The sequence below is a fragment of the Oryctolagus cuniculus genome, chromosome 2, assembly GCF_051225735.1.
Source record: "Oryctolagus cuniculus isolate XC-2025 breed Fujian yellow rabbit chromosome 2, ASM5122573v1, whole genome shotgun sequence".
NCBI lineage: Eukaryota > Metazoa > Chordata > Mammalia > Lagomorpha > Leporidae > Oryctolagus > Oryctolagus cuniculus.
The window spans coordinates 145,862,586-145,888,182 of record NC_142868.1 but is presented as its reverse complement, the minus strand read 5'-3'; the positions used below and the strand labels follow the sequence as shown (position 1 = coordinate 145,888,182).

General features: G+C 52.3%; 1 protein-coding gene and 1 long non-coding RNA gene across 6 annotated transcripts in view; one reads left to right on the top strand and one right to left on the bottom strand.

Annotated features, from left to right (window-relative positions):
- The first annotated feature begins 1,222 nt into the window (after positions 1 to 1,222).
- Positions 1,223 to 25,597, top strand: part of B3GNT2 (UDP-GlcNAc:betaGal beta-1,3-N-acetylglucosaminyltransferase 2) — a 39,030-nt gene continuing 14,655 nt past the window's right edge. Inside the window, exons 1-3 of one of the 5 annotated variants that reach the window (XM_089326378.1) lie at positions 1,223 to 1,690; positions 4,402 to 4,460; positions 6,314 to 6,383. The gene's annotated coding sequence lies outside the window, so the exon portion shown is untranslated. Of the gene's footprint in view, positions 1,691 to 4,401; positions 4,461 to 6,313; positions 6,384 to 9,703; positions 9,934 to 16,788; positions 16,913 to 22,523; positions 22,652 to 25,597 lie in introns of those variants that run through there. The other 4 variants (XM_089326379.1, XM_002709850.6, XM_089326380.1 and 1 more) reach the window with 4 other exon arrangements.
- Positions 8,192 to 9,514, bottom strand: LOC149128090 (uncharacterized). The gene is made up of 2 exons (XR_016229337.1): positions 8,868 to 9,514; positions 8,192 to 8,662 (listed from the first exon to the last, which is right to left on the bottom strand). It is a non-coding gene; the product is annotated as an uncharacterized LOC149128090 (long non-coding RNA).

The following is a 25,597-nucleotide window of genomic DNA, read 5'->3' as shown; positions in this document are numbered from 1 at the left end:
TCCATTGAAAACACAGAACATTTCTGGGATAAAAGAAATGTCTCTCATGTCTCTTTCCAGCTAATTTTCTCCTTATCCCAGAAGGAACTACCATTCTGAATTCTACCACCATGGATTAGTTTTCACCTGTTCTTGAACTTCGTATCTGCTATGTGTGCTATGTGTGACTGCCTTCACTCAACATGTTTTAAGATTCATTCATGTTGTGTATATCCCGATTCCCTTTTAAGACTATCCACAGGGTCTCTTGTTCTGTAATTTCCCTGTCTATCTTCATGTTGAAATTTATATAATGTATTTTAGAGACAGAGAGCTCTTCCCCCTGCTAGTTCACTTTCCAAGTGCTGGCAACGGTTGGGGCTGGGCCCGGCTGAAGCTAAGAGCCAGGAACTCAATCTGAGTTCTTATGTGAGTGGCAGGAACTCAACTACTTGAGCCAGCACCTGCTGCCTCACAGGTGAGCATTATCAGGAAGCTGGAATTGGAGCAGAGCCAGGACTCAAACCCAAGGCCTCTAATATGGGATGGAGGCATCCCAAGCAGTCCCTTAACTGCTGTGCCAAACACACATCTCCCTTTCTAAAAACAAAACAAAACACAAATTACTTGAGAGAGAGGGGCTCCCATCTACTGGTTCAGTCCTCAAATGCCTGTAACAGGGGTGTGGGGGGCAAAGGCAGGAGCTGGGAACTCATTTTGGTTCACCCATGCAGGTGGCAGGCCATCACTGGTGCAGTGTAGGGTCCTCATTAGCACAAATCTGGAATCAGGAGCTGAAGCTGGGAATCAAACCCAGGTACTCTGATGTGGGATGAGGGTATCCCAACTGTCAGCTTGACTGCTAGGCCAGACACTTGCCCCATCAGTTGGCGCATTTGAGGAGTAGGCCCTCCCCTTCCAGTGATGGTTTTACTGGAAGACAAACTTGCCAAGTAAGTTTCATAGGTCACAGTCCTGAAGTGGCACCTCCCCAGGATAATCAATTGTTTCCTACATTCTGGGTTGTGGGGAGCAACTGGGAGCAACTCGGACTAGACTAAGTTACTGGAATTAAGACTTATTCTATGCATCTGCTTTCCCACAATATGGCGCTGAGAAGGGAAACAGCTTCTACACAGCTGCCTCCAGTTCAACCAATAAACTGTGGGACCTGCTCCTGATTGGAGGAGAGCAGCGTACTCGGCGTGTGGGTAGCAGAGTTGGGATTGGTGGAAGAGGACTATAAAGGAGGAGAGAGACGGCATGCACCAGGAACATCTGAGGGGAACACCTGTGCAGCCCCCGAGAGAGCTGGCCGGCGGTGTGCCGCTCCCCCGCGGAAGTGGGGAATGTGGCAGGGGGAGCCGCCCTTCCACGGAGGTGGAAGGACCAGCAGCCAACACGGGAAGGACCAGCAGCAAACCCGGGGAGGGCCGAGCAGACAGAAGAACAGCGCAGGGTCCTGTGTCGTTCCTCCACGAAGAGGGGGAGCGACATAATGGTGCCGTGACTCGGATAGGAAACCTATGCAGGGTTTAGTGTCGCTCCTCCACGAAGACGGGGAGCGACATGGGTGATGATGATGATGATGCTGTGATGATATCAGAACCCTCTGGAAGGAAAACAGAGTGGTTCTTCCTTTGAGCAGCCTAGGACAAATGTTGAGAATCTCAAGGATTCTACGCCGAGATACCATCTGTACTTCATTCTGGTAAGGACTTTGTCCCATGGCCAAGGCCAAGGAGGGAAACATTTATTAAGCACCATGAGTCTGCAGGAACTTGGTCATGAGTGACATTTCCTTTTCCTGGAAACTTTGAGACAGGTGTTACTATCCTTATGAGGGTCACACTTGGCTTCTTTCCAGAGTAGGATTTTTTTTTTTTAAGATTTATTTATTTGAAAGGCAGAGTTACAGAGAGGGAGAGAGAGAGAGGTCTTCTAACCACTGGTTCATTTCCCAGATGGCTGCAACAGCTGGAGCTGAGCCTATCCGAAGCTAGGAGCCAGGAGCTTCTTCCGGATCTTCCATGCAGGTGCAGAGGCCCAAGCACTTGGGCCATTTTCTACTGCTTTCCCAGGCCACAGCAAAGAGCTGGATCAGAAGTAGAGCAGCCAGAACTCAAACCTGTGCCCATATGGGATGCTGGCACTGCAGGCAGCGGCTTTACCCAGAGTAGGATCTGAATCTGGATTCGGAGACTCCCCTGCCATGACTTCTCACCAGATGTAGCCAAGTCCTGGACCACGGCGTCCCCCTGAATTGGCTCATGCAGATGTCCAGGTGGTGGTCTGACCTCACATTTAGTTCTGTCCATGACTGGGCTGCTGCGAGTGTCTGTAGGACTCAGAGCCAGACACACTTCCTTTCTCAGCAGCAGCCAGCTTGAGCTGGTGGACAGTCTTCATCTTCCTTTTCCAGAAGTGTTTTCGCCTTAGCCAGATGGCTTTGACCTTTGATAAAGGTCAGCAGATTTTTGTTATATCCCTTGGAAGTCACTGTTTTGCAACAGTTGTGTTTACAACTGAGACGGTTTCTACTCCCCAGGAAGCTTTACACAGGATGATGCCAGCAAAGAGGCATTAAGTTCTCTAATAGGCTTATGTCCAGATAATCATATTAAAGGCATCATCTCACGCTGGATGCTGCAATTATGCGCCTCTCCTCTTGAACATCATGTTGCAGTTTGATGAGCATTAAGAGTATGATGTTTGCATTTCTCTTTAATGAGGGCTCCATTTCCCAGATAGGCCGATGACCCCAATAGAAACAGCTGTTCTTGCTGACCTTACACAGCACTCACAAGGTCAGGCCATATAGGAGCTGGATTTTACCTATCTGGAGGTTTTGAGTTCTCGCTGCATCTGGACTATGGGCAATGGAAGGAGTCCTCTGGGAATCCCAGCCTTTGTTTCTGGTCTCTGCATCTGCTAACAAGGTGCTCTGTTTTTCTGCTGTTGCAAATCCACAGTAACCTTGGGAGGTGAAGTTTGACTTTAGGAACCAGGTGATTTTTAACCTGGAACTTAATTGTGCAACATTCAAGATTTTATCTCTAGCATCAGGTGTTTGGCCTCCAGAAACTGAGTTTTCAAACCTCTTCTTATTTGCCAGTTCCAAGGGATCTGGAGTAGAATTCTAAGAATTCCATACTTGCCATCAATAATGAGTCTCTCGGCCCCTGCCAGAGGTGGTTGTTCCTTTCAAGGTCCCACCTGGGACTGGTTAGCAGACTGACAAAACACTGCTGTCCTTCTGAGGTTCACAGTGAGGTTCATAGTGTGGCTGAGCTTTGGGGACTGCTGTTGCCGATGTGTGCCTGGCCCCTCAGCATGCTGGGACCTTGCTAGGCCTGTGATAAAGGAGGAGGCACCTGTGGGCCGAGGCACAACCATGGGGCTGGCCCCTGGGGAAAGAGGCCTTCATTCTGAACTACATGCAAACATCTGCAGGGGTTGGTTGGTTGGTTCCAACAGAACCAAGGAGTAGAAGGCAGCTCTCAGCTTGTAGATGCTTGAGCTCTGAGCCAGCAGATCTGTGGGGCCTGTACTGAATACTGGTTACAGGACACACCTGGCTAGTGAAACAGAAGCCGTGAAAACCGAAGGAGGCAGGTGTAGCCCAGCAGGTGCCCTGGGCTAGTCAGGTGAGCCGCAGGCATTAAAGGCTAAGAAGTACATCCAGGTCTGCTTGCTCAAAAGCCAGGCAAAACCCAGATGGGTGCTAGCTAAAGGGGACACAGGTAACTTGCTGAAGGTCAGCCTCGGTTTCCTCACCAGAAAAATGGTGACACTGGAAATCCAAACATGAGCAGCCTGGGAAATGCACATAGCATTCTTTGTGTAGTGCAGGCCGCTGTCCACCTAGGAGGAGCACCTGGCAGGACTGAGAGGGGCTGGGGCTACCAGAGTGACAACAGGCTGGGAATCAGGGTGCGAAGAGAAATCCATGACTTGGAAGCTTTTGTAGACTCAAGTCACACAGTCAGATCCGCATGAGGATATTTGCAAAGGTTCTCCTTGGGGGCCTAAGCGAGCAGTCTGGCACCTCCCACCCTACCTGTTCCAGGAAGCCTCCGGACTTTCCCAATCCTGGCTAATTTTCTCTTTTCTGATCTCAGAGATCTTATTGTCTGTGCTTCACAATTTAGCACTTAAACAGACACAGCTCCGCCTTCCTCGCCAGTTGTTCTGAGCGTGTTTGCCTTGCATCTTCCTCCGGGAGCAGAGATTCAGTCTTCTCGGAGGGCTCCTGAGAGAAACCCAGGGCTGTATTTGGGGGTGCGCGGGGACTGTGACCCAGGGGAGTCACTCACAGTCACACAGGGCTTTCCAGTGTGCAAAGTGCTTGTCCTGAAGTTCCCTCCTGCTCCTTATGGCAGTCCTGCCAGATAGTTGTGCCTTACCACCTCCATTTTACAGATGACAAGACTGAGGCCCAGAGCCCAACAACCTGTTCAAGGAAGAGAGAAGGAGTCGAGGTAGGCTCAGTCCTGGGTTCTCTCGAATCATGACTGTACAGCACCCACAGAGGCTCAAGGCCCCGAGGGAGGACCACCAGGAGAGCACAGGGTGGGGTGGGAGCCTCAGCTTGCCTTTCCTTGCTGGGAGTCAGGGAAGGAAACGAAAGTGGGGGGCATCGGACCCTGACCGGCGACCGGAGGAGAAATCCGCGTGCCACTCCCTCCGCCATCATTCCCTCACACGTCCTCTGCCCTCTGGCATTACACAATGCCCTGCTCTTCCTGGCACCGCCGGCCCTTCTACTAATCCCCCCAAACCCTTTCACGTGATCCTCTGCAACTGCTGATTTCAACCAGCAAACTGAGTTGAACTTCCTCCTTCCATGCCTCCACCCATCCGCCTCTGCTCGGCATTAGGTTCCCCCCTTCCTGACCTTCCCTGAAGCGCTGGGAGATGAGGCTGCTTTCACCCTGTGCCCCGGAGCGCAGAGCTGGGCTGGGCCCTCTACCTGGTCCTCTCCACCACCCTGCACCTCGTGCACGCGCCTGTTCCTCTGGGCAGAAGCCGCTCAGACATCTTCCTCTCTCCTTCCTCTCCTCTTCCTCCCACCTTCTGACTTCCTAGTCACTCCCTCACCACCCGCGCCTAAACTTTAGCTCCTGGCTCCTTGACTTTCACACCATAGCCCCAATTCCTTCTCAGATCTGGGGGTGGGGGAGGGGCTTCACTGTCCTCAACACCCCAGCTGCTCCCCAGCACGTCCTCGTTTTGCCACGGCCTTAGACTGCATTCAGACCTTGGGCCCCACAGACACCTCTCACAGCCGAGTCCTGACCCTTTGATTCTCTATTGCTTGGACTGCTGTCCTTTCTCTCTGACGACGCATCGTGGTAACCTCTCCTTTGCTAAGGCTTGCGATTCCTTGCTATCTTGCGCCAGCAGACCTGGACCTGCACAAGAGGAGGCAGCTGAGCTGCTGGAGGAAACCACACAGGAGGGCCTGAGGGCACGGTCAAAGTTCACAGCCATCCACCTCCGTGGGCTGCCTCACTCTTTCTCTGCGCATCGCAGCCCTTGCAGTCTTGCGCAATGGCTATTGTGGAACTTCTGCCGTTCTCTCAGATATCCCGTCTCTCCTTGACCCATCCCTGCCTCCTCCATGCTACAGAGAAGAAGAGACCAAGTGGGAAGATTCAGCTACCTACAGCCCCTCTCCCCTGCTCCCTCCTCTTCCATCAGCCTCCTCCCGGTCCTGTCTTCCCAGGCATCCTGTGGCTCCGCCCTTCGTGGGCACATGCACCTTTAGGGTCCATTGACCTCTGTCTGCATACCTCATTTTCCTGTCTTTGGGATTCCCTGCTCTGCATTTACGCTCTGCATTTAAACCCACCAAATCCCTGCATCCTACATAATAGTGGCACACATACACAAACTAAGAGAAACCCACTGCCGACCTCTTCCTTGCCAGCCATTTCCAGGTGCAGATGCCTCACGGTCAAGCCTTTTCAGAGTCGTCTGCACTCCGTGGCTTTCTTCATCTCCTCTCTCCTTCACCCCTCGGTCCACCCTGTCCCTCACCAGTGTCTGCTCTGGAAAAGACCTGGTGACACTGAGGTTACCAAATCCAGCGGGCAGACTGCATTTCTTGGCTCTCACAGCCATTTTGATAGCCCCCTACTTACAGACTGTGTTCCCACTCCCCCTCGTTCTTCCTGCCTCTCTGGCTGCTCTGCCACCTCCTCCTCTGCCCAGAGAGTTTGCATCTGTCCAGCCCGTGGATAAGGGCTCCCCCAGGCTTCATCCCAGCTCCTTTTCTGGTCTAAGTTGTATTCTCCCTGACCGCCTCACTCCTGTGGCTTCTTTACCCCAGCCCAGCCTCCCCTTGGAGCACCAGACTGCACCAGCCACCTGCAGCACATCCCCACTTGGACATCTCACAGGTACGGCAATGCTGACCTAGGACCTCGGGAGGTTGTTCAACCCTCTTCTCCCCAGGTCAGTTCGAAATGGCAACACAGTGTACTACCTCCTTAAGGAAGCAGAGGTCTGGGAGCCTTCATTCCTCCCCTTTTCTTCCTCTGTTCTGCTCAGTCTGGACATTTACTTCCACTCTGCCCCTCCCCCATTCCTTTTCACAGTCAGAATGATCTTACCAAAATGCAAATTTCACTTCTTTCTCTTTTCAAATAAGGAGACCATGGGGACCCACCTCCAGAGCTGTGACTCCCTGAGCATGGGACGAAAAGCATGCAAGAGATGAAGTTCTTTCTTTAAAAAAAATTTACTTGAAAGGCAGAGAGAAAGATACGGGTATCTTCTGTCTGCTGGTTCACTCCCCAAATGTTCCCAACAGCCGGAGGTGGGCCTGGTCAAAGCCAGGAGATCAGAACTCAATTCAGGTCTCCCATAGAGGTGGAAAGGGCTCAAGTACTTGAGCCATTACCTGCTGGAACCAGGAGCAGAACGGAGACTTGAACCCAGGCACTCTGATATGGAATGCAGGTATTCAAGTGTCTTCTAAACTTCTGCACCAAATACCCACCCATCAGATGTCTCCTAGGATATAGACTAAGCTCTGTAACATGGCATGCTAACCCCTGCATCCCTTGCCAACTTTCGTCTCAACCACCTCTCCCTTTGCAGCCTGAATCAAGTAGCAACTTTTCTTGCACTCCCATTGACCCATATCATGATTTTAATTCTATAATTTAATGATATAATTCTATAATTCATTTAATAGGTAGGCCTCTCTTTAGGCTAGATTGAGAGCTCCAAGAGGGAAGTGTGTCTACCATGGGCATCCCCTCCCTTGCCTAGCCCCTAGTAGGTGGTCAGCATATATGAGATTATGTGTTGAATAAAGGAATACTGTATCCACCTCTGCTGCTGCTGAACCCTGGTTCCAGTCTCAGAGAAGGCACTAAAGCCAGGTGGGCGTGGACTCCAGCACTGAATGATTCCCCAGAAGACAGTGTAAATGCTGCAGCTACACTCCCAGCTGCATTAGTTAATGGCACCACCGAGAGAATGCCCTTAGTTTTTTTAAGTTTCAGGGCCTGGGCAGCCTTTGGCAGCTGTGAAGGACACAAACTTAATTTCCTTCTTGGTTGCCAGCTGACATTGGAGCAATTCCTTGACTAAAAACTCCTTGGCTGGCAGCCTGCAAGCGTGTCTCCAGCGTGCTCCGAGTACATTTCAAAGGAAGAAGACAGGCACGGTAACAATATATCCATGTGATGGCGCTGAACCTCTTCAGGTGTCTGCCTTGCCCCATCACAGCAATTTAAGGATCCCAACAGTAGCCTAGAGACATCTTTTTTTTTCTTTAGATTTTTATTTATTTATTTGACAGGTAGAATTACAGACAGTGAGAGGGAGAGACAGAGAGAGAGGTCTTCCTTCCACTGGTTCACTCCCCAAATGGCCTCCACGGCCGGCGCTGCGCTGATCCGAAGCCAGGAGCCAGGTGCTTTCTCCTGGTCTCTCATGCGGGTGCAGGGCCCAAGCACTTGGGCCATCCTCCACTGCCTTCCCGGGCCACAGCAGAGAGCTGGACTGGAAGAGGGGCAACCGGGACAGAACCCGGCGCCCCTATGTGATGCAGGCGGAGGATTAACCAAGTGAGCCAGGGCGCCGGCCCCTAGGCATCTTTCTGTAAAGTAAGGAGCAGGACTCAAGATTAATTTGGCACAGAAATTCACCTCCTTTATCTGCTATACTTTCTGTAGAGTTCATAGATAACTTCCAGTTTTTAGCTCTTTCAAAATGTTTTATTAGCATTCTACATCATAAAAGTAAGCAAAACCGGAAAAATACAAAATCCACAGTAGGTAAGTCTACAGTTGACCTCATCTCCTTGCTGGGCCCCAGCCGCACGGCCGCTCGGCCGGCGTGTGTCCGTCCAGGCGTTTTTTCTGTGACTATACAAAAACCCAGCTTGTGTCTTGGACTTCCACGGCGCAGTCTTCAGAGACTCTCGTGAGCAACGTAAAAGCAAACAGGTCTGCAGGCTGCACAACCGCACATTTCCAGGTCTCTGCCCGGGAATTCCGTTCCTGGAGGACAGCACTCAGGGGCTGTGCACATCCAGCAACAAGGTGCTCTTCCTTCGCGGTTCCGAAGAGGGAGGACCCACACGGAGCGGGCTGAGCTGGCAGGGGTCTGGAATGCCTACCTTGGGAATTCCCTCTCTCTGGCTAATTTCGCCTCTGAGAACTTCCTGGTGAAAAAAAAAAAAGCAAACCGTTGGGAATGCAGTGTCCTTAATTCCTCAGTCCCATTATCTAGAGGGGATCCTTCGTGGCCTGGGAAGGGGCGGTGTCTGCCTCCCCGCGCGGCCGCGCAGACCAGGGCCACTTCCCTATCCGGTCGCGCGGGCCTCACCAGGGGCGCCGAAGCGGCGTCCACAGCGGGTTCGGACTCACCTCGGGACGCAGTGCTCTGGAGAGCCGCCAGGGGCGCCGCGTAGCGGGGCGCGGCGAGGGGTCCGGGGCTCTGGCCGGTGGGCGTGGTCGGCTTCCCGCGGCGCCGCGAGCTGCTCGGCCGCGGTCCAGCCGCTGGGGCCGCGCCCGGGCGTCTGCCCTGCCCTTTGGGCCGCGGCGCGGGTTCGCGGCCGGGGCCGTGTACTTTGTTTCTTTGCTTGGCATCACGGGGAGAACCGCGGCACGGCCTCCTCCCCCCGGGTCTCCGACGACTTCGTAAAACTGTCAGTGTCAAGGCCTTGGGCACCCTAGGAGGTGGCTGCAGGTGCTGGGCTGGCAGGGTGAGAGGGTTGGGGCCCCCTTTCGCCCGGGCGTCCCTGTCCCCCTTCCTCGGTGGGACCTTTCCTCACGGGCCCCAGCACGTGCGGAGAGGCGGGCATCCGATCTGGGCCCAGCTGCAAACTGGCTCTGGGCAGCAAAGGTCCTTAGTGTTCAGGCGAAATGCCTGGCGCCCACTCCGGACAACTCGAGGCAGGACAGTGTTTTGGAGTTCAGGCTGCTCTGCTTTTCTGGGGGAGGGGTCTACTTCTAGGGGGCCCCCTCCTCTCCCAGCTTAGCACCTGGCTTTCCAGGTGTGGGCGTGGGGGCTGGCGGGTCCCCGGAAGCCGCAGGCGGCACGAGCCTGGGCGGGTCCCGGGAGCCCGGCCTGCCCAAAACTTGGGGCGCCGGGCGGTGCCGGGCAGTGACGCGAGGGGCGGCGCTGGGCCCGATTGGCGCTCCCCGCGGGGGCGGGGCTGGGCTGGACGCCCGGAGGCGGCGGCGGCGGCGGCGCCGGGAGCCGGAGCCGGAGCCGGGAGTGAGGCGCAGCGGCGGCGGCGGCGGCAACAAGTGCCGGAGGCGAGCCGAGCCGGAACCGGAGCCGACGCTGTCGGGCCGCCCGTCCCGGGCCCCGCGCATGGAGCGTGAGCGGCGGCGGTCGCCGGGCTGAGCCGCGCCGAGCGGCCGGGACGTGCATGCGGCCGCGATCTCCCGCCCCCGCCCTGCCGAGCTGGAGCCGCTCCTGGACAAGGTAGGGCCTGGGCGGGTGGGCGCCGCCGCCGCCTGGCTCCCTTCCTACTCTGCGCCGCCGCCTCCGTGGGGCCACGCGGCCCGATCCCCCTCCCTAACCCCAGCCTCCCCGGTCCTGGCCGGTTCCGGCTCAGTCCTTGCGCGCCGGCGGTGGACACCGTCCCTAGGTGGCTCCTGCCGCATCTTAGCCGCCTCCACCTTTCCCGACCCCGAAGGGAGCCGGTAACAAAACCGCCAGCAGCGTCTTGGGCGCTTCTCGCCCCATCTCACTCCCGCCGCCGAGCCTGGGGACACCCCCTCCCTGCTGCGCCTCGACTTCCGGGGACCCCGTGCCAGGCGATGCGACTTGCGGGAGGGAGGGCGTGGAGCTCGCACTAGCACCCCGCGCCAGCCCTCGCGCGGCGCGGGCCCGGGCGCCGCAGGGGAGATCAGGTGCTCCGCGCCCCGCCCCCACCCGCCGCCGCCTGCGGGTACCCGAAGACGGGTTTCGGCGAAACTTGGGGCGCACATTTAGCTTTGACCTCTAAAGACAGATTCCTCGTCGTCCACCTTGAATGATTAACCAGGCGGCTCCCCTGGGGCCGGAGCGTGGTTCAGGCAGGTGGGCGCGGGGCTGCCCCAAGCGGCGCGGGCCCTCGGAGGGCCGCGCAGCCGACCGCGCGGTGCGCTCCAGGCCCGGCGTTTTGCCCTCGGGGTTGGGGCTCCGCCAGACCCCGGCGCCACCAGGCGGAGACGCGGACGAGAGGCCCCCACGAGTGTCGTGGCGCGGTCATTCCCAAAAGCCGCACGTGTGTCTGTAGCCCTGGGCGGCGACCTCCTGCCCAGCGCGTGGGGGTGCTGGGGCTTCGCTCCCCGCCGGTCGGCCACCTCGAGCTCCCCAACTTCGTAGGGCTGTTTAGAACCGCGGAGCCGCGCCTGCCCTCCCATCCCTCGCTGGAGCCTGGCCTTGGGTTCCCCACTGCGGAGCCGGCTGGCGAAGATGGGCTTCTGCTTGTCGCAACAGATTCTTGCCGTGTAATTACTTGTGGCTGGAGAGGCTCCGGGACGGGTGGCGACGGGGCGCGGGCTGGGAGCCACGGTGGGGACCCCAGCTGCCGTCCTGCCTCTCGCTTCTGTTGCTTTTGAAGAGAGGTTGTGAGGGCCGGTGGGAGCCGGGAGTTTGTGCTCTTCAGCTGGACTCCGTTTTCAGCCCAGAGAAGTGCGGAGCCCTGCTCAAGTCCCCCGAGTCCCCCTTTCGCGCCCTGCCCGGCTGCTCCAGAAGCGGCTGCTGGAGACCAGCTCTTCAGTGGCAACCTTGCTTCTCCCCCTGGACGCTCCCCGTCGCGACTTGCTGTGGGTTTTTTCGGCAGACGGTATCTGTGTGAGGAAAGGCCTTCAGACAGGAGGTTGCCACCCTCACCTTTCGCTTGCCTTGGTTCTGCCGCCTCTGTTCAGCGACCTTGGGCGAGTTACTTGTCCGCAGAGCCTCGTTGTCTGTATCTGCTTAGAGTGTCATAGTGTCTGCTCTTACAGGGTTGCTTCTGAGGACACACAGGACGCCTGCCAACTCCTGGCGCTGCACCATGGGCCTCAGAGCGCCTCATGAGTGGTGGTCATTGCTGTAATTAATATAGAAGTTTCTCCCCCGCAGCTTCCCCTTAGCAAAATGGGAGTCCTGTGGGAGGTGTGCAGATTGGTCGGCTCAGACTGAAAGGTGCCACATTTGGCAGCTGCAGGTTGCAGATTTTTTTTTTTAAAGATTTATTTATTTGAAAGGCAGAGTAGAGAGAGAGAGAGACAGATCTTCATCCACAGATTCACTCCCCAGATGGCCGCAAGAGCTTCCTTTGGGTCTCCCTCGTGGGTGCAGGGGCCCAAATACTTGGGGCATCTTCTGCTGCTTTGCCAGGCGCACTAACAGGGAGCTGCATTGCAAGTGGAGCAGTCTGGACGGGAACCTGCACCCATGTGGGATGCCCGCACTGCAGGCCCCGACAGAACCTGCTCTGCTGCGGCGCCGGCCCCCAGGCTGCAGGTTTTTTAAATCCAAGCAGTTAAGTCATCTTCCGAAGAAAATAAACTTAATTTGCTTGTGGAAAATTATGAATTTTGGGGGGCTTTTTACGAAAGCTTTGTAGTTTTCCTTGTGCTTTAAAAAAAATCAAACCATAACTTAGATTTATTCTAACATATTATGGTTATGCTAAAAATACTAAGGTGGAACTAATAATTCATGGTTGATTCACTTCACTATACTGTGAAATAAATGTGTGTTTTTAGAGTTGTATTAGGAAATGAATGAGCATCCCAAAATTATTATTAATCACCTTACTTTACATGATACGTTGCTGGGTGTAAAGAATTGATAACAGCAAATGGCTGCTTTTATAGACATTGAAATCTTGCAGCCAGGGTGCTCTTTGGTTATGCAAGCTATTGCAGCACACTTGGGGGCGGTGCATAAATTACCAATACTGAGAAAGTCTCCTAATGGTCTTTGGAGCTTATGTGTATATATGCGTGTGAATGCCCAGGGGAAACTAAAGTCATTTCTGTCAACGGTCAGGTATTTTTTGGGTGCTTACAGAGGGTTAAAACATAAATTAGGCTGTGGTCATTTGAAACGGCATAGGTTAAAGCACCTAGCAAGAAAGACAGCAGGTACCGCCCAGCCCAGCCAGCAGGGCCCCAGCTCTCTGCCCCTCTCTCCAGTGGACAGCCGTTACTAGCTGCTTGCCAAAGATGCCTCCCAATTGTAGGATGAACAAATTCCTGTCTCTGGAGAGGCAATTACTGTTTGAATAAGAGGTGTGTGGGGTGAGGCTTTGCAAAAATTGATGTAATGGTTTCATCACCACCCATTGGTGATGAGGCTTTGCCAGTCTGAACAAGGCTTCGGGGAGAATTGTCTGATCGCACGATTGCTGCTGTTGTACCAAGTTTCCTATGTGTCCCACTCTCCCCGTTCTGATTGTTGCACTTAGTGGGTGCCCCTGCCCTGATGAGTTCCATGCCCTTTGCTGCAGCTTTGTCTTCATTATAACAGAATCTGCACATTTGAGCCAGCACCATTGATGAAATTCTAACATGTGTCTTGACATTTTGTGTAGTTTTAGCTGTAGATAATTCCGTGGATAACTCCAGGAACTTCCTTACTATTTCTTTTCTGTGCAAGCATAAACATTGCCTTCTAGCTGAGTTGATTTAAAAAAAAAATCTGTTGCGGCTATAGCAGGGAAATCCCCGGTAGCTAGGAAATCGATACTTTTTCCTCTTTCTGTGGCATTTTAAAACAGGTGTCTTGTTCACATGTCTTCACCCTGTTGTGATAGGTTGTGTGTTGCTTACCAACATGTTTTTAAAAACTGATTATCCAGAGTGATCAGTTCTAGGGTCTGGCTGGGTTCTGTCGGAGCGGGTGTGCGGGGGTTTGGTGATTATGAGCAGGAACTGGGGTGGATCATAGGAGGAGGTTTTTACCTGGAGGTCCAGTGCACTGAGAGTGGGTGTAGACATGTGAACGTGGGTCCACCTCCCAGCTGGAGAAGTGAAGGTTTCCACTACCAGGGCAGGTTCCAGTGGTCCTTTCTGGTCAATAGCCAGAGGAAATAGAGGAAACTGATACTCTTCCTCCAGTCAGCACAGTCACAGATCATCATAGGTGGGTTTGCCTGTCTTGAACTTCTTGTGAATGGAATCACAGAAACCTTGTGTAGCCTTTGTGAAACAGAGCTGGATTTGAATTCTGTTTTTTTATGGCTTGCTGAGTGACACGTAGCTTCGGTCTGAAACTGGTAAGACAAGGCCCTGTGTGATAGACTTGCCAGGGAGATGGTTGTGAATGCCCCAGCGCTGTGCCTGGCGTGCAGTTTCCGCTTCCCCTTTTCGTTCTTTAAAAAGATAAGCAAAGCAACTGTATTTGCTGTGTTGAAATAAGCTATCTCATTACAAAAGTTACGCAAGTCTGTACTGAAAGTTAAGAGGCCAGGTCCATGTAGATTCAACCTCTCTTGGTGTAGCATTCAGCTTGAATGAGTTATTTGTTGATAGCTGGTCCCCTGTTACTGGTGACTGACATTTCCTCTCTAGTGACAGTCACTGAAATGTCCTCTCCCGAGCTGTTTGGTCACCGGTGTGATAAGAGTGCAGGTGCAGAAGGTGTCCAGTGACGAGAGCTGCTTAAGCAGGGCATGGAAGAGTTTAGTTTACACGGGAGTCAGCAGTGAGTGCTCAGGATGCTTGGCCACTTACTGCTTCGTGTTTTGTGAAATAATTATTTCAGAAGTGAAAGCACACAGCCGGCCGGTTGTTTCAGTTGCGTGAGTCAGGCCATTTAAAATGTTTTCAGCTTTTGTAATCCGACTTCATAGGTGATGTTGTATGTATTCAGGGGTGTCGTGTCTACATTTTGTGGATGCGTTTGATTTTTATTTTTGAACCCATTCCTTAGATCTTATTTGGGTGGTATTTGGGCATTCTTTCTAAAAGCAATTTTCTTATGCTTCTTTAGAGAGAAATATTCAAGATAAGGTAAAGGGAATTAAAGTGAATCCCAGCATTTCTGAACGCTGTGACAGCCATTAGTGATTTGATTGGGATGCTGCTAGGCCCTCTTCTGCATCATTTATGCCCTGCTAGAGTGACCTTAGGGGAAACACATCCCCGACACTCAGGCAAGTCTCAGACGGGGTACAGGGGCCTGCAGAGGCAGGAAACGGTGAAGGCCTCTGTTCAGATCCTGCATGCTCTACTCCCTACTGCGCTCTCATGTGTCAGGCATGCTGGGTACACAGTGCCCCGAGGCTGCAGCCGGGGCCTCCGGCCTCCAGATTATATGGTACATGAGTGGGGAAACCCCTCTTTGAGTCTGCCTCCCCCATTGGGACCTCAAGATGGTGTCTAGCAGAATGGATGGCTTGCTCACTTAGCCAGCACGTGTTGATGCAGCACTCAGTGTGTGCTTAGCAGTGCTTTGCCCTGTGTGTGTTCACAGATGGGTCAGGCACATTGCTGCCCCATGGAGCTGGCAGCCTGGAAGGCGCTGACCAGGAACTGGCCAAGAGGGCTCCAGTAGAGGTGTGAGCAAAGTGCATGCTGGGGACAGCCAAGAAAGGCTTGCCAAGGAAGCGGCATATGCTTAGTCTTGAAGGATGAATAAGTAACACTTCAGGGGCAGAGAAAGGAAGGCAGAAGTGGCCAAAGGATTGTGGGCTGAGAAAATGCAGGGCGCAACACAAAGGCTCCTGGAGTAATTTCCTGGGGGACACATCAGGTGAGTCTGTGGGTTTGGAGTGCAGGCGGTTGAGGGCTGTAGTGCATATATGTGGCACTTGATGGCTATGATGGCATTGGGGAGCCATTGAAAATTCTTGCAGTGCAGAGAAGGTCATGGTCAAGTGTGACATGTCATGGTCAGGTTTACATTAAGGAAAATGAGCTGGAGCCCGACAGGTGGAGGAAGGGCAGGTCTGACCCCGGGCCAGGGCCGTCTTACAGTCTCTTGAGGGGCTCTCTGCCACCCGTTTGCCACCGTTGGTTTATTCTCAGACACTGGGCTATCATTAAAAACTGAGATGACTGGAGGTGAAGCTTTCTTCTCTAATTCAGAATCTCCCAGTGGCTCCCTGTCTCCCTTAGAGTAAAGCCAGTGTTCTTAGGTCACGTACAAGGACTCTGTCCTCCTCTCCTTCTCCCCTCAACTCATTGTGGCCACGCTGGCCCAAGCTTCCCCACGTCTAGCCTCCGCTGGGATCTGTGAAGAGAGAATTTCTGATCACCCTGCTGCCGCAGCCTTCCCCTTAACCCTCCTTCCATGCTTTCTATTCCATCTAAGGGCCTATCAGCCTTGTAGCTCCCAGCCGTGTGGCTTCATTCTTCATTGTGTGGTTCTAAACACTGCTTGGTTTAAATGGGTGCTTGATACTTGTTGAATTAGGCCACTTTAGTAGTTGGAATGGAGAGAAAACACTGCCCAAACCAGGACAGGGATGACACACATCGAAATGTGTTTGTGCTTTATTTGAGAGAGGTGAGAGATAAAAAGACTCGGGGTGAGTGGGATGGGATTTGGAAAGGAGTTAAGGGAGGTGTGACAGGCAGGCTGTGGCCCCAGGTATGTTGGGGGTGTGTTTTAGCATATGGTGAGTTGGAGTTGCAACATGCCGGAGGACCTGGGGCTCCAGGCGCATGGGGTAAGGTAGCGCCTGGCACTAGACTTTGGCTCCGCACTGTGCAGGGGGCCCCTCCAGGGGCTGAGGCGAGGAGAAAGGCTGCCAGGAAGCAAGGAAGCCAGGAAGAAAATCAAGGGGCTAGACCAAGGCATGGTCCTGAATGGAGAGTGGGGGTAGTGGCGGTGGCAGCAGTGTGGGTGCCCTGGAAAGCCAGGGGAATGAAGGACCATGAAGGGTACAGGGAATTGAAAGGTCAAGGTAGGACAGCGGGCATGACCAGGCGCGGAGGCCTTTGAGGTAGAGGAGTAGGTGGAGATGCAGTTGGCACAAAATCCCAGGGGAGCGAGGTCTGTGGGGGAGCCAGGAATCCGGGGAGGGAGCATTCCCAGGGTGGGCGTGAGAGTGTCTCAGGCTGATGTGAGACCTTTGAGAAGTAGGTTTTGTTCTCCAAACTGACATCAAATATCTTTGTAACCATGGCAACCCACTTCTGTTTCCCACCCCTACAAAATGGAATAAAACCTGCCCAGAATCAACTTGTTTATTGTTCGAATTCACTGAGATCATGACTGTGAAAGCATGAACACTCTAGTAAGGTAGGTCTATGGACCATAAGCTTGCTGCAGCTTATAACTTGTGCTTCAGGCTTTTTTTTTTAATTGTTTGTTTTCTTTGAGAAGCTTTTTTTTTTTTTTTTAACAGGCAGAGTGGACAGTGAGAGAGAGAGACAGAGAGAAAGGTCTTCCTTTTGCCCTTGGTTCACCCTCCAATGGCCGCCGCGGCTGGCGCGCTGCAGCCAGCACACCGCGCCTATCCGAAGGCAGGAGCCAGGTACTTCTCCTCGTCTCCCATGGGGTGCAGGGCCCAAGGACTTGGGCCATCCTCCACTGCACTCCCGGGCCACAGCAGAGAGCTGGCCTGGAAGAGGGGCAACTGGGACAGAATCCGGCGCCCCGACCGGGACTAGAACCCAGGGTGCCGGCGCCGCTAGGTGAGCCGCGGCGCCGGCCCGAGAAGCTCTTAATGTCCAAATGTTTGTCTGAGTCCTGATCAGGGAGTATCACAATTATTGAGCATGCTTTTAAAACAACCCCTTCAGCTCTGGCTCTGGGTTGTTCAATGGGAAGCCTAAAGATGTTTTCAGGATCAAATGGAGTTTGTTATAAGCGCCATTCTTTCTAAACACAGTCCTGCCTCTGGATCTTCAATTTCTACATCCACAGAGTCAACCAATTACAGATGGAAATATTCAGAAAAAATTAAAATGGTACAAATAAAAAATGTTTAATAGCTATTTGCATATCATTTATATCATATTCCATATTGTCAGTAATCTGGAGATGATTTAAATATGTGGGATGGAGCTGGCCTTGTGCAGCAGGTTAGGTTGTTGCTTGTGATGTCTGCTTCTTGTATCAGAGTGCCAGTTTGAGTCCTGGCTGCTCTACTTTTGATCCAACTTCCGATCCAGCTAATGCAGCTGGGAAGGCAGTAGATGATGGCCCAAGTGCTTGGGCGCCTTCCTCCCATGTGGGAGACTCAGAGTTTCTGGCTCCCGGCTGTTGTGGCCTTTTGGGGAGGGAAGCAGCAGATACAAGATCAATTAATCTCTCTCTCCCTTCCTTCCCTCCCTCCCTCCCTCCCTCCCTCCCTCCCTTTCAAGTAAATAAATAAACAAATAAATCCTGGAAGTGTATGGAAAGGGCTATTTGGTACAGCTGTTAAGATGCCACCTGGTGTACCTACGTCCCATATCTGTACGCCTAGGTTCTAGTCCCAGCTCTGCCTCTGATTCCAGTTTCTTATTAATGCACATCCTTGGAGGCAGCAGTGATGGCTCAGGTAATGGGGTCCCTGCCACCTGTGTGGTAGTTGGAATTTGAGTTTCCTGCTCCCAGCTTTGGCCTGGTTGAGCCCTGCCCCTGCTATCTTGGGCATCTGGGGAGTGAACCAGCAGATAGAATATCTATATTTATCCATTTCTCTGTCTCTCTCTCTGCGTTTCAAATAAAAAATTTAAAAATGAGATACTTTTTTTTTTTTTTTTTTAGGATTTATTTATTTATTCGAAAGGCAGAGAGAGAGAGAGGTCTTCTATCCTCTGGTTCATTCCCCAAATGGCTGCAACTGCCGGTGCTGTGCTGATCCGAAGCCAGGAGCCAGGAGCTTCCTCAGGTCTCCCACGTGGGTACAGGGGCCCAAGGACTTGGGCCATCTTCTACTGCTTTCCCAGGCCATAATAGCAGAGAGCTGTATCTGAACTGGAGCAGCCTGAACTCCAAACGCCCATATGGGATGCGGCACTGCAGGGGGCGGCTTTACCTGCTATGCCACAGCACTGGCTCCAACAAGATACTTCTTAAAAAAATAAAGTACACGGGAAGATAAGTGTAGATTTTGTGCATTTTAGGTAAGAGACTTGAGCATCTATGGGTTTTGGTATCTGAGGAGTCTTGGCACCAGTTCCCTGCCACTGGGGGAGATTGTATGTGACCTTTGGAACTAATGAGATGGCTTTACATGTAGGATTTTATGGCTGAGTGTGAAGCTTGTTTGTAAGAAACTTTTGTTACTTTTATTGTTTAAATGAGATGCAGCCAATTTTTCTTCTCTCCTTTTACCACATAAGGAATTATTTTCTTCAAATGAACCTAAAATATCTCTCATGAATACTCCTATTTTTAACTGAGTGTTTCTCTCTTGTTCCTCAAGGTTCTGATGGATCTTTTTTTTTTAAAGACGCCTTATAATGGAAATGTTTCAAACAAGTGCAGATGCAGAGAGGTGTGGGGGGCCTGGGGTGGAGCCTCACCCTTTCCCGAGAGCTCCACCTCTGCCTGGGGCGCCATGGGCACCTTCCGGGGCGAGGCAGGTCCTCTGGACTGCGGCAGTGGATGCCCTCTCTGTGGGGAGAGCGGAGGCTGGGAGGCAGTGGACGCTCAGGGCTGCCTGGTGGTGGAGGTTGGACGGCTGTGGTTCCCGAGTTCCCACGTCATGATAGCTTCCTGTGCAGGTTGAGCATCCCTGGTCCAAACATCCACAGTGCTCCAAAACCCGAAACTCTCAGCACCGACATTATCCCACGAGTGGAAAATTCCATACCTGACTTCCCCTGGCAGGTTTCAATCAAAATGCAGGCATGCTAGAATTACTGTGTAAAATTTCCACCAGTCTATGCATATCAGCTGTATATAAAACATAAGTGAATTTCATGTTTTGTCTTGGGTCCTATCCCCAAGATATCTCATTATGTATATAAAAATATTCCCAAATCTGAAGAAAAAAATCCCAACTGCGAAACACTTTGGGGCATTTGGAGAAGAGATCCTTAGCCTGCATATGAGGGCAATATTCAGCCATACTTTTGTTTTGTTTTGTTTTGTTTCTCTCTGTAACTCTGCCTTTCTTTAAAATGAAAGATTTTCCACCTGTGAGTTCACTCCCTAAATGGCTTCAATGGCTGGGACTGGGCCAGACCGAAGCCAGGAGCCAGGAGTTTCTTCCGGGACTCCCACATGGGTGTAGGGGCTCAAATATTTGGGCCATCTTCTGCTTTTCCAGACACATTAGCAGGGAACCGGACCAGAAGTGAGCCCATATGGGATGCCGGTGCCACAGGTGGCAGCCTAACCCATTATATCACAACATCAGCCCCATGGATATACTTAAAGCTGGAGTGGTTCAGCTGCTTGGTAGAAGAGGTCCAATTTCTAAGCTGCTCAGTAGTGTGTCCACATAGTGAGCAAACAACATGTTCTCTTTTGCTTTGGAAACACAAAGTTTTCTCTACAGAGAAAGCTATGTTACTGTTTCACCTCTAACTCAAATATGTACACATAACTCTTGGTTGAACGATTGAACCTCCAACCATAGAATATTGGAAGATTCTAAAAGGCTAAAATATCATTGATTTGAGGGTATGTATTTTAGGTCCATACAATTTATTCCATTTATTTTTAAATTTTTAGTTATTTGAAAGGCAGAGAAGACACAGAAAGATCTTCCATCCTCTGGTTCACGCCCCAGATACCTGCAAGAGCTGGGACTGGGCCAGGCCGAAGTTAGGAGCCCAGAACTCCATCTGCGTCTCCCATGTGGATGGCAGGGACCCCAGTACACGAACCATCACCTGCCACCTCCCAGGGTGCACTTTAGCAGGAAGCTGGAATTGGAAGTGGAGCTAGGACTCGAACCGGCTGTGCATATAGACCAAGCAGTGTCTTCACCACTGTGCCTAACAGACACCCTGAATTGTTTTGATAGTCGAAAAACAGTGGCCTAGGTGTCGGCACTGTGGCGTAGAAGATAAAGCCGCTGCCTTTAGAGTTACAGAGAAAAGATCTTCCATCTATCCGCTAATGTCCGCAGTGGAGCTGAGCCAATATGAAGCCAGGATCCAGGAGCCTCTTTTGGGTCTCCCATGTGGTTGCAGGGGCCCAAGCACTTGGGCCATCTTCTGCTGCCTTCCCAGGCCATCAGCAGGGAGCTGGATCAGAAGTGGAAAAGCTGGGACTTGAACCATCACCCATGTGGGATGCCGGCATTGCAAGTGGCAGCTTTACCCACTATGCCACAGTACCAGCCCCATATGCTGAAATCTAGCCAGCATTTGAGAAAGGCAGGAAAGGTCCCCGAGAGACAAGGTCCGGGGAGGAAGGGGAGGTTTTGTTGCTTGTTTGGTGCTCTTCGTTGAAGTTGCCACCCCAGGGCCCCATGTCACAGAAAGGCTGTCTTCTGGGAAGAAGATGGTCTGACTCTGGAGAAGAGAAGAGGTGGTGGCCCGGGGCGGGGGGTGGGGGGGTGGGGCGGCGGCAGCATAATTGGCTTCTCTTGGTGTGAGGACGGGGTGCTGTGCAGCCAGCCCCTTCATGGCAGTTGTGGCACTTGGGGGATGGGGTGCACAGTTCCTTCCTCCCTCAGAGTCAAGAGCTGGACTTGGCTCTTCTGGAACCTTCCTGTCTGGGAGGCATTGCTGGAGCAGGAAGGGGGATTCCAGGTGACTTTGTTACTCCCTCTGACGGACCCCAGGAGGAGAGAAATGCAAGGCACTGGGGCAGCTGAGGCAGGCCTCGTGCCGGAGGAGGCAGGGTTTGAACCTGGCTGTCCGGGATTGGACTGGGACTGGATAGCCGGAGAAGGGGCGTTTCAGGCTGTGAGGTGCCAGCCGGAGCCCAGGCGGGGGTGGGGGGGGCAGCCTTTGGTTAGGGTGCTGCTGCCCAGAAGCCCTCGGGGAAGGATCAGGTTTTTGCGAGAGGGCCTGATGAAGATGAGGCTGGGTTGCCTTTCTCTCCTGCACCGGGAGCATGGCACCCCTACCCCCGCAGCTCCTCCACTCTGCTTGGGTGTGTCATGCAAGTTTCTGACCCTGGCAGCTGGCTTAACTGACCTGTGGAGTGAGGACCTCAGCCGCCACTTTGCAGGGCTGTGTATCCAGCTGGGCCATTGGCACTTGTGCTGGCCCACGGACAAGCCCTGTTGAATGGGTGGAGACCGGCGTGCAGTGGTTAGCTTGTCTCGTTACAAGGAGCGTATGTGACACCTCTATCTCTCTCTTCCCTTTCTTCCATCCCACAGGGTGTCAGACTCTTGAACAGCCTTCCTGTTGGTTCCCTTTCCTCAAATGCATTATTTAAAAATCCCTGCACAGGCCAATTTTGCGGAATTTTCTATGCTTTCCGTGCCCGTTTTCTGAGAGTGGATCAGACGCGCTCTCTGCGAGTCGCCAAGTCCTGGGTGCTTGGACCCCTGGTGCCGGCTTCCCTGGCTGTCAGGGCCAGTTCTCTCTGGAGAAAGCACATCACTGGAGAGCTTCGTCCTAAGGGCCGAGACACTGAGACTTCCCCAGGGAATTTATGAAATGACTTAAAATACACACAGTGAATGTCACTGGTATAAATTTAAATATTTATTGAAGTTACAGAAGAGTGCTATTTTTAATAAGCTGTATGTAATCCCGAGTTGTGGCCTGTTCAAACAATGCTTTCCTGGCCACTGTGTTTATTCTAGAAGGGAAACAAGTGTGAGTATTGGAGGAAAATGACAGAGATGCTCTCGAATTGTGTTTCCTGGGGAACGAGACTTGGCAGATATAATTTAAAGGCCCTGGGAAGGGCAGTGATTATTTTGAAAGAGTATTTTGTAGAGCGCTGACTGAAAATAATATACATAGTCCTTTATGCCAGGGAAATTGGCAGATTGAATTTGGGTGCCCAGCTGCTTAATAATAAAGTGTGATCATGGCATTACCACACCACCTATGAAACTAAGCCGTGGGAATTCAGGTACTTTTGGGAGTCAATCTGAAAGATTTGAGGGGGTTGACTTTTAGTTTTGTTAATTGGTCATCTGTTGAAGTTTTGACGTGTCTTATTACGTAAAACGACGTAATCGCCTTCCAAGTACCTATGTGAAAGTATTCTTAACCGATGTCACCAGCTTTTCTGCGTGTGTCTGCAGACCGAGTAGCCCAGGTGACAGTCACCAGGTCTCCCTCCCATGCCCGTTGCCAGCACACCAAGATTGCCCAGCCAGGGCGCGTGGCCTACTTACTTTCAGAAGCCTTTATGCAAGGTCAGTTGATAACTTAGTTTATGTAATGAGCTTCTGTTTCTAGCTCAGTACTTGTAATTTATGCTTGTGCATTTCCATTAATGTTTAATGGGCTTCTGCCTCCCCTCCCCCCTCCTGGGGGGCCTGTGTGTTTATAGATGGCTCTAATTGTATGTGACTGTTTCCTGGGAAGTGTGTTCAGGTGACTGTTGCCTTGAGATGCCACCAGATAAAGCTGACTGGAGGGGGAGGGGGAGGGGTTGCCGGGAAGCCGGGGTTCTGCACCCTTATGGCGAGGAGGGGTGGGAGAGGGGTGCTCTGTAGGGGCCTGGAACGCAGGGCTTGTGTGTGAACTTGTCCAAGAATGCTGTAAAGACTCCTGCTGGGAAAGATCAAACAATGAAACCTTTCCTTTAGCTGGGTGCTGGCTCCTCCCCACTCCTCCCCTGTGTGTCCTTTCCTGTCCTCACATTTATTCTCTGTTGAGCGGCAGACACTGGAGTCCGCCTCTCTGGGCGTGGGTCCTGTGGGTGCCTGTGACGTGTTATCACTCGGCATGATAAGTCAGATGGGTGGGTGAGGTGTGGAAATCGCAAGGGGAAGTAGTGGTGGCCTGGGATTGAAGCTCTAGACTGAATGAAGCCTTTGTCGCCACTGTCCTCTGTCCCGGGGCCTGTGGGTTGGCCATCCCTTCTCTGCCGGCGACCTCAGGTGGCTCCTGCCACGCTGTGCCTGGGCTGCCACCTCTGGAAGCCCTGTGGTGCTCTGTAAGGCTCTGAAACAGAAGTTCTTGTAGCTTCTTTCTGGTAGCAAAACCGGGACGTGATCTGTGTTTGCAGTATGTGTGCGTGTTGTTCAGAAAACAAGAGTGGAATGGTTCATTTTGTGGCTCACGAAGGTTCTCTGGTCTGGCTGGCTGATGTCTGTGAACAGGGGAGCTGGGGGCTGGGCCTGCTCTTCTGGCCCCTGCAGTTGGAGCCGGTTGCAGGGCTGAGCTGGCTCCCTCACCTCGGGCTGTGGAGCCAAAGGGGAGTGTGAAGGGGAGCTTTCTCCTGTGTCAGCAGCTCTGCCCGAGGTGTTGTGATGAGGCTTGGCTCTGGCTTCCTAGCGTAGGTGAGTGATGAGCAGATCACAAGTGACTCAGGACCCACATCTGCAGGGGATTCTGCCCGTGGTACACACGTGCCCCTGGACACCTTCAATCAGGGAGTGGTGTCCCCTAGCCACTTTGTTGATGCTGCTCCTTTCTCTGGTTAGAATAAACATCTCAATCTCTTTGGCTTTCTTTGGAATTATCTGCATCTTCCTGGGTTTCCACAACTGCCGTGCTTTCCATTCCTTGATTGTTTTTGAGAAGTGCAGCTTTATTGGGAGAGTTGGGAAGTCCTCCTTGAGCTTTGACCAACATTATCACATGGTAAAAGGTTTAAGAGCTAAGGTTGGCATTGTGGCGGAGCAGGTAAAGCTACCGCCTGCAGTGCTGACATCCCATATGGGTGCCAGTTCAAGTCCTGGCTGCTCCACTTCCAATCCAGCTCCCTGCTAATGGCCTCGGAAAAGCAGCCGAGAATGGCCCAAGTGCTTGGGCCCCTGCACTCATGTGGGAGACCCAGAAGAAACTCCTGGCTTTGGTCTGGGATAGCCCTGGCCATTGAAGCCATCTGGGGAGTGACCCAGTGGATGGAAGATCTCTCTCCCTCTCTGTGACTCTTGACATCCAAAAGTGTAAGAGTAGACTGGGTGGGGGAGTTGGGTTCAAAGTCCCAACTCCACCAGGATTAGCTCCTATGACCTCAAACTAATTGCTTCACATTTTTGAACCTGTGAAGATTAAATGAGATGAGAACATCTCGGCATAGAAAAATGGGCAAAGGGCAGAGGGAATGGGAGAATCAAGAAGGAAGCACATGGAGAGAGGGCGTGAAGTAGACACGGGGACGTGCTTCTTTGGGACAAGCTCGTCCACGTGGGAGACTTGGTGCCTCTTGGTTTGGAGGGTAAAGTGGACTGGCCGCTATCTTCAGTGGGACATGGGACTGAGGGAAGAACAGTAACTTTTGATTATGTGCTAAGTGACTTTGAAAGTTCGTGTTCCCTTTCTAGTTTTTCCTTAGGAAATAATCTCATGATGAAAAAAATGTGCAGATTATTCTTCACCTTTTTTTTATTATAGGAAAAATCATAAACAGCTCGTACCCATTCGTTAAAGGTTGATCAGACCAAGTGTGCCTGTTTTTTTTTTCAGAGGTGCATTAGAGACCTGGTGGTAGAAGAGAGACTACCGTGAACTGAATCTGCTTTGCAGAAACTAAATCTCAGAGAACACAAATGCCAAATATATTTGTAGTCAACATGGATATCCAATTTGGAGTGCTTAGTTTTCCCCTTATTTCATATTTCTATAATGTGTAGTCAGGTTTTTTTTTTTAATTATTTCTTTTTATTTTATTTGAAAGACACAGAGAGAGATAGAAATCTTCCATCTGCTAGTTCACTCTGCAAATGCCCACAACAGCCAGGGCTGGGCCAGGCTGAAGCCAGAAGCCAGGAACTCCATCCGGGTTTCCCATGTGGGTGGCAGGGGCCCAGACACTTGAGCCATTACCCGCTTCCTCCTAGGGTGCACATTAGCAGGAAGCTACGGAGTAGGAAGTGGAGGAGCTGGGATGTGAACCTGGCACTCTGCTGCAGTATGCAGGTGTCCTAAACAGCGACTTAACTGCTGTACCAGGCGCTGCCCCGTGGGGTGTTTTTAAATAGAGGAGATGTGAAAGAAAACACATTGCTTCAACCTGTCCAGTAGCAGCATTTGTCAGGTTAGATGTTGGCCTGGCCCATCTTCTAGCAGAGGCTGCTGCCTGCTCTGTCACCTGAACCGACCGCCCATGTGCCTCACTGCCCTGCTTCCCCCCGCGTTCCTGAAATCGGCCCTGTCATAGGCACCACTCAGGTCTTACGGCTCCCCTG